The following is an 8,338-nucleotide window of genomic DNA, read 5'->3' on the forward strand; positions in this document are numbered from 1 at the left end:
TTTCGTACATGTTCAGGTCCATTGTAGTTGTAGAGCAGCTCGTCAGTTTTATGTGGAGTGCACAGCCTCCATGAGTCACGTCATCGACTTTTGAAGCCTGCGCACTGCAAACAAAAACATTGCCAGATTGCTTTTTAACTACAATGGATCTGAATATGATCGAAATTAGAACGAAACAGGTAATAACTAAAAAGACAACTGAGACAACAAACTAAAGCAAAAACGTTACTGCTATAGTAGTATTGTATTTCTTGTTCAAGAATGCCATGGGTGAAATTTCAGGGGTACACTTACAACCCCGTCAGTTGTTGCTGTTAACTGTGGTACACCCTGTATGTTGTCTCTCTATACTCGGAGTGGACGATGGAAAGGGCGAATTTCAGGAAAATGTGTTGTGAATGAGGCTGTTCTAATAGATTTGAGCGCAATACATTCGAAATAATGACACAGGTGACATTTACGTCTTGCTTTTTGGCAGTATTTGAGGGTTGGAATTTGACATTAAACTGTTCAGTGACGCGTATTACATACGTTAAAACCGTAATTCTGTCCGCATCTTAGACTACAAAGATAGTAACGTAAAAGCAGATTTAATCTTACAGGTTTCTGAGACGAAATGGACGTCCTCAAAATCATGATGGATTGTAATTACATATATCTGTTTACGTGAATTTTGTGGTCTGATGATAATATTAGAAGTCTAGATTGGTAGAACAACAAAGAGATTCACCTATAATCTGACGACGTGTATCCAACATGATCTTCGTAAAATAAGTCACAAAAATAGCGAACTGTCAATCGAAAATACAGGATAAATTTCTTGTTAAGGATCACTTTTACTAACGTGCGTTTAAATACACTGTGGGTACCCATAAACAAAGATGTTTCAGTGATACTGATAAAAACTTTCAGGGACAATTTGAAATTGGGAACTATGGTCCAGAAACGAATAAACGTAAATGTAACAACGAAGTGCAAATTTAGCACTAGTTATGTGAGAAAGTTTATAGGAACAGTTCCCCACCCCTGTACCAAATAGAAGGCGCACATCAAATACAGGAATCTAGAAAAATTTTAAGAATAAACACAATACTTTGAGCAGACATCGATTCTAGACCAGACTTCACGCAACTGGAACTCAATCATTAACAGGCTGTGCAAATTGGAATGTGTGCAACAACTTTAACAGAAATGTAGCATTCCCGTTGAGTACTCTACATCTAAATCCACACTCTACAAACAGATGTGTGAAGTGCATGGCGGGGGATAATTCCCACTGTATCAGTTGCTAGGTTTCTTCCCGTTTACTGCTTAAACTCCTCTTTTCGCCATTCGATCCCCAGGGCAGCGAAACATAGGGGGTTGTAGTATATTTCAAGATTCGTCACTTACAGCAGGTTCTAGAATTTTTCTAACTACATTTTCACGAGATAGTTGCTCATGTCTTCAAGCGTTTTCCAGTTTTTTTCATATTGTCCATGACACTCTCCCACGCTTAAAAAAAAAAAAAAAAAAACCTTGCGACCATCCGTGCTGCCTTTTTCTGTATACGTTAAATATACCCTGTTTATTCTGTTTGGTACTGGTCCTACACACATCAGAAATATTCTAGTATGGGTCGCACGAGTGTTCTGTGAGCAATCTTCTTTGTGAACTGATTGTATTTCTCTAGAATTCTACGAATGAATCAATGTATGTCACCTGTTTTACGTACGACTGAGTCTACGTAGCGTTCCATTTCATATCCCTACAGGTTATTACACCCAAGTTTTGGTATGATCTGCCCGATTCCAACTGCGACTCCCCAATATTGTAGTAGTAGGCTACTACGGTTTATAGTATTGTGAAGTGTAAAATTTTATATTTCAGAACACTTAATGCAAGCTGCTGTCCTTTGCACCACTTTGAAATGTTATCAAGGTCCTACTGGATATCTGTGTAGCCTTTTTTAGAAATTATTGCATTACAAACAACCACATCGTCTGCGGAAAGTCTGAGGTTTCTACTAATGCAGTGCCTGGAAGAGGACGCTTGACACCGAGAACCGCATAACAGTAAGTTCTGTATCATACGTCATGATGGATACACAGGCGCTTGCGAGCGAAATTTCATCGCTGGCGCCAACGTAATTTCCGTTCGCAGTGGCCACTACTACCAACTGTTACACCTTTTTGATTCCGTTACTTCTCCGAGAAGCAGTTGCTTTGCTGACGAGGGAAATGGTCGTTATTGCCGAAAGCTAGGATGCTGATAGTGTCTTAACGCGACAAGTGCACTGAGAAATGATTATACAACGAATGAGAGCTGAATTTTAAACGAAAAAGAGATTTCAAATTCACTGTCGATCTGCTGACGATGATAAAAGTTAAAGTAGACACATTTTTTAATGATTTTATTTGTCTGCACAACTTACACAAGCCGTTACCTTTACAACTGGATCACTAAACAGCTAACACAGGGTACGGTAGTTGCAGGCTGTCTATCTAACGGCTCCAGGGGCAAGAAAAATTGATTTTCAATATTACATACTGTTGGTGATCAAATTTAAATTTTTGAAATGATGCCATAACTTTATTATTAAGAGCTATAATATTTATGCTGAAGGGTTAACGCAATAAGGCAAGTATTACAGTTAGAAACTGTGTATGTGCCTCGAGGCGGGGTAACACACGCCGCTCAAATTACCCAGACTATAATCATCCAGTATTTAATAATTATACCACTTAGCGACTTGCGACAAATCTTACACATAATTTTAAACTTGTAAGGAATTTTTCCTCACTGAATTCCCCTCCCCCTGGCCCCAAGAAAATGATGAAAGGAAACAAGTTAATGGCTTACTACATTTTCAGCGTTCATAAAGTAAAACTGCAGCATCACCTGCAAAATCATATCATATTATATTTCTGGATATGTGACGTTTTATATGTAGGAGTTCGATCCCTTAAAGAACCCGGGTAGGGGGAGGGGGCGGGAGAGTTTACTGGTTTGTTCTACACAGCGTCTTCCCAGCTTCTAAACATTCAAGACGAAGTCGCACAAAGTACTATCGTACTCGTTCCAACAACTCATGTGTCGTACGAACAGTGGTCGTGGTTTGCCTACTCTGCAATGTATAGGATTTCATCTAACAAACGATGATTCGTAGGTTACCGTATTCCACTGGCAGAGTTATGTCACAGCTGGTTTGACTTCGTAATTTTCCATTGATTTGTTCCCAGACTAGCGTTCTTGATCTCAAACTGATACATCTACTCCTCTCTATCATCCGTAGAACGTTTTGTCATCACCGAATCACCCTGTGTATGGAGAACTTTCTGTTTGTTTCTAAGAAAATGACTTTGAGGGAAAACGACATATAAACGGTGTGGGTGGTAAAAGACGTATACCTACTTACAGGTTGGTTGGTTCGCTGGCTGGTTGATTTGGCGGAGGAGACCAAACATCGGTCCTATCGGGTGAGGGAAGGACGGAGAAGGAAGTCGGCCGTGCCCTTTCAAAGGAACCATTGCGGAATTTGCCTGAAGCGATTTAGGGAAATCACGGAAAATCTAAATGAGGATTGCTAGACACGGGTATGAACCGTCGTCCTCCCGAATGCGAGTCCAGTGTGCTAACCACTGCGCCACCTCGCTCGGTGCACCTACTTATGGGACTCACGCTATAGTTCATCTTCGTGGACAAACGTAGATAGGTCTCCCTTCTAAAATACAGTCCTTTATTGAATCTGGAGAATTCAAGGTACTCCAAGGGAGAATTTAACGTACCCCAACAAGGAAAGCATACACTCAACGGGTCACTGATTCTGGTCATCTTTTGCACGAATGTAGTACATAATTACGTGTGATAAATGATGCTATAGTACGACACGGTTCTCCAGCGTTTTCGAGAACAGAAGTTTAATGTTTTAAAAGTTTGTCTAATGACATACTTACGGGCCTGCTGTCGAGAAGCGGTGATAACGGCCTACAACAAAGATACCCCTCGTCTGTCAAATATCCACGGTCGTCATGGACACAAGTCTGCAGAAACACTGACGAGTCGGTGTTGGCTACAAAAGTCTGAGCCGTTTGGGGTGATGCAGTCTCAGAAACAATATCAATACCCGAAAGGAAATTTAAACTAAAACTGATACCGAATAGTGTTTGTTAATTCCTGCAATTAGGTAGCAGACATTGCCCACTACTTTCTTTGTGACGAATCTACACGCATTTGGAGTTGGACAAGGGACAAGTTGGCATTGATAACAAGGACGACTCTTCAAAAGATTGATATCACGACCCTGCTGCGACGAGACTGGAAATTCTTGTCTGCTGCTAAGTGCCACAGCTACATTTGGTTGCTCGGACAGTGCATCTACTTCACGCTGAAGACAATACATCATTGTGTACTGGACTACCACCTTCCACAACACTGGATACTGAAAGGGCAATTTCATAAGAGATATATTGTAACTTTTCAAAACTATCTGTGAATAGCACTAGCAGACGACTGGTCTAAATTACGTATTAAATGTCTGTCTAATTTCCTAACGAATGTCCTGCAACGGCTGAAGACCCGTAAATAAGGAATATATTTTATCTACGTCATGTGTTCTTCCTTTATTTATATCTTACGTACGGCCCTAAATTACTTTACTTTGGTACTCATGTATGTAATTTATCCTTGCATCCATCTATCCAAGGATGATGGAGAGGACGTCTTGGAAAACATGGCAGTGTGTGCTTTCTTTAATGTTTTTGTTTAAAAAACGGCAAACTCAGCCGAAATAGAAACAACGCGACGAGCTAAAGAGACAGACTAGAAGTCTGCCCTTACTGCGTTCAAATCACGCCATTATCTTTTTTTTTCCTAAGATTCCACGTAAGACTTGTTTCCTTCGGAAAGGAGCAATAATAGTAGTTATCACTGTGGTACATTAATGTCGAAGTATAATCGAGGTGTAACAAGGAATCGTGATGAAATAAACATTCATTTATTGGCACATTCATGCGCCTGTCACAAATACAGTGTACGCTATTTAAAGCAGGTACAGCTCCGTATGATTTCACTGTTATACGCGCAAATGTAAATTTTCTCACGATTCCTTATTATAATGTACTCTGTGCATGTGCGTATCGCAGTGAAGTCATACCGGGCAGTAGCAGTGCTGAATAATGTACACTGTATTTGCGATACACGCGTGACTGTATCGGTAAGTAAATGTCCATTTCATCAGCATTCCTTAGTGTTATAATGAAATGTATACTGTATTTTACGATTCCTAATTATGCCTCGCCAAAAGTGTACCACTATGACGATCAGTAATGTGTTTGTTGTTGTTGTTCCTTTCCGAACAAACGTGATTCGATGTTTGGTGGAAGATTAGAAAAAATCACGGCACTCGATCGCAGTACGGGCAGACTTACAGTCTGCTGCATTAGCTGGATGGCTGGCGCTCTCGTATGGCATTCAACAGGTTCGCAAAACTTTGATCGTCGGTTTCTCGAAAACGCTTCAGAAGTACATCGTACTAGACCAGTATTTGTTACATCTAGGTATGCACTACAACCGAGCACAAGATGAGCAAATTCGGTGAGCCGTTGGATGCACGCTCGCATTGTTAGTAATTATCACAGTTACTAACAATGAGAGCGTGCATCCAACGTGTTCCGCGCGATCGTAATGCCGGATAAGGCGAGCGAAATGGTGATGCCCAGACTCTTTCGGAGCAGAGGGGTTTAATCCTCGTCCAGATGTCCAGATTTAGATTTTAGGATATTTGTTGTGAACGCCGTGATGATTCCTTCGACACTGCAACGACTGGTTTCGTACCCACCTGTGTAATTAGTGTCTGGCGACATGGACAACCAAAGGACGTTAAACTTTAAGCTTCCTTGTTCATGTTCATGCAGAACATAGCTTTTGGGAGGGTATTTTCCGATGCTGCAGGACCTGTACTGTGCACGCTGAAGAAATGACGGAGTCGAACCTAACAAGGTTATTTTACTGACGTCTAATTCAGCACTGCTGATTTCTGAAAACTGCAGCATTTTAAACTCGTGGCATTTGTGAGGGCTCTGTGCTTAACTGAAGTGATAAAACGTAAAGCTGTCCTCAGCTGTAAGGTTGGTTGAACAACACAGTGCTTTACTAGCCATGGTCCTGTTGGAGGTGGCATGTTGTTGCTGTCCGCAGACCTTTAATCTTTCTTACACAGCCATTTAAAAGGCGAGTAGTCAGTTTTCAAATTAACAAATCACTTCTAGAGGTGGAAGTGCCTAAAAATTAGAATGGTAGTCTGACATGGACCCATTCAGCAAAAGCCCTATTACGCCGATAGTCTCCTTAGAACTTCGAATATTTGGTACCTGAGGATCTATTCTTCGAAAACAGCTCTGAGGAGAGGATGTGGCAACCTGGACCCCTTCTGATCTGTTAGTGAAGTAAGCAGAAATGACTTATTTTGATCTGTTCGTAACATCAAGCAGCGAAATTGTGTTCACTAAGACAGAAATATCATTCCGACGATTTATCCGATTAATAAATAGTGCTACTGTTTCTTCAGAAATAGCAGATCTATCCAGTAGGTTAAAGCACGCTGGCTGTTTGACAGGAGACAGGCGGCGCGAAGTCACAGCTGTTTGAAAAGACAGTTTTGCGCGCGCGTCTTTCTAGCCAGGAGTGCAAAGCACAGATATCCTTCGGAAAGCAGTTGCTGATTTGATTCAGTTATTTCTCTATAACTGTGCTGAAAAGCAACGACCTTACGACAGCTAAATAAAATTGGAAACCGTCAACTACTCTGGAAATTGTTCAATCAGTTACAACTAAAGTTTCTCAGTACAAAATCGTAACGTCAGTGGTACAGACACCAACAACGCTATCGCAATTCCGCAGAATCGGTATGGACCAGGAGTCCCACATTTTCGTCTGATGTCATGGGGTTCACATTACTTTGACAATACGTGAACTGGCATAAAGTTTTGTGTTAAACGTAGATTATATCTACTAAAATATTTGCTTCCATAATGCTCTGCACTGAACTCTAACTTAATGACGAACTGAATAGTATAGTACACTCACTACTCCAAATTACTGGACTCCTGCCGAAGACATTCAGAAAATGTCATTCATGATTCAGGAGCCACTTTAAAGTACAGGTCGAAAGTCGCAGTTTTTCTGGTCTGAACAAACTTAATCCACCGAATTCGCAGATTTTTATTTTCTTTCATTGTATCTCGGAAAATGAGATCTCTCCGATATCAGTGCAAAATTTATTGAGGTATTACACACAGCCGAGGATTGTGAAAGGATCTGTTTCGTGTCAGTTTGCGTAGGGATGCCCTGGAAAATCTGCGACTGCAAGTCCAGCAGCTTTTGGCCACAACTCTTTATCCTGGTATATGGTATAGTTGGAGGGAAATTCATCCGCCTGCTAGTTACAGCTGCGAAATCCCTGGCTGCACTGGAGAACCACGAACTGTCAAATCACGCAAACACAGCATCTCGGTCGAGACCAAACTGGCTTACTTCCCAGAAAAGCGACGAACTGGAAGAGATGCCGTAACGGAAAGAAGGCACTGGCAGCAGAAGAGAGCGGCGAGCAGACCGCTACGTACCTCGGAGCTGTAGCACCTCACTCGTCAACGTCGGCGTCGCAGGACAGACTGCGCTGCTGAGGGCCGCTCCGCAAGGGTAACTGCGAGCGACGGCCTTGACGCCAGCGCCTCTGCCGGCCGAGAGCCCCACTACGCCACCTGCCCTTCCTCACTGTGGCCTGTGGAGCGCCGGTTCTGCCCAGCACCCGTGGAAATCTCCTCGCTCGCCTTGATTAATTAACGTACGATGGCTCTTGCCTTTCGTAGATGGATCTCACAGTTATCCGTATACTCTATCCGCCGTAGGAAGAAATATTAGGAAAATCCTCCATTTTTTTCCCCTCTGTTCTGCATCTACAAAAATATTACGCAAATCACCATGAAGAGCATAGCAGAGAGTACTTAGAATGGTAACCCATGTTAGGGTTTTTCCCATTCCAGTTGCTCATGGAGCACGGGAAGAATGGCTGTTTATTGCGTCTGTGCTTGACAAACTGGTGTAACCAGTCTTCAAGGGCCCCTATAGGAGGGGAGTGAATAATGGGTCGTATGAATAAAAAAAGAACATTTTTCGGAGAAGATTCTCAGAACAAAAGAACATTCTCTGAGAAGGTTCTCAGTTTCGCATGAAAAAAAAAATTCGAAGCATATTCTCCGACAAGGGTGTTCCTTCTCGCTACCTCCCCTCCATCTTCAGAAGGTTCTCAGTTTGTGTCATCTGCCGTGTCCGGCACAGAACAAACGCGTAATGTTACATT

General features: G+C 42.0%; 1 protein-coding gene across 3 annotated transcripts in view; it reads right to left on the reverse strand.

Annotated features, from left to right (window-relative positions):
- LOC124721320 (elongation of very long chain fatty acids protein AAEL008004) overlaps window positions 1–7,651 on the reverse strand; it is a 331,184-nt gene extending 323,533 nt beyond the window's left edge. For all 3 annotated transcript variants that reach the window (XM_047246231.1, XM_047246232.1, XM_047246230.1), the window contains exon 1: window positions 7,602–7,651. The gene's annotated coding sequence lies outside the window, so the exon portion shown is untranslated. The remainder of the gene's footprint in view (window positions 1–7,601) is intronic.
- Between the last annotated feature and the right edge of the window lie 687 nt (window positions 7,652–8,338).

Source organism: Schistocerca piceifrons, chromosome X (assembly GCF_021461385.2).
Source record: "Schistocerca piceifrons isolate TAMUIC-IGC-003096 chromosome X, iqSchPice1.1, whole genome shotgun sequence".
Lineage (NCBI taxonomy): Eukaryota > Metazoa > Arthropoda > Insecta > Orthoptera > Acrididae > Schistocerca > Schistocerca piceifrons.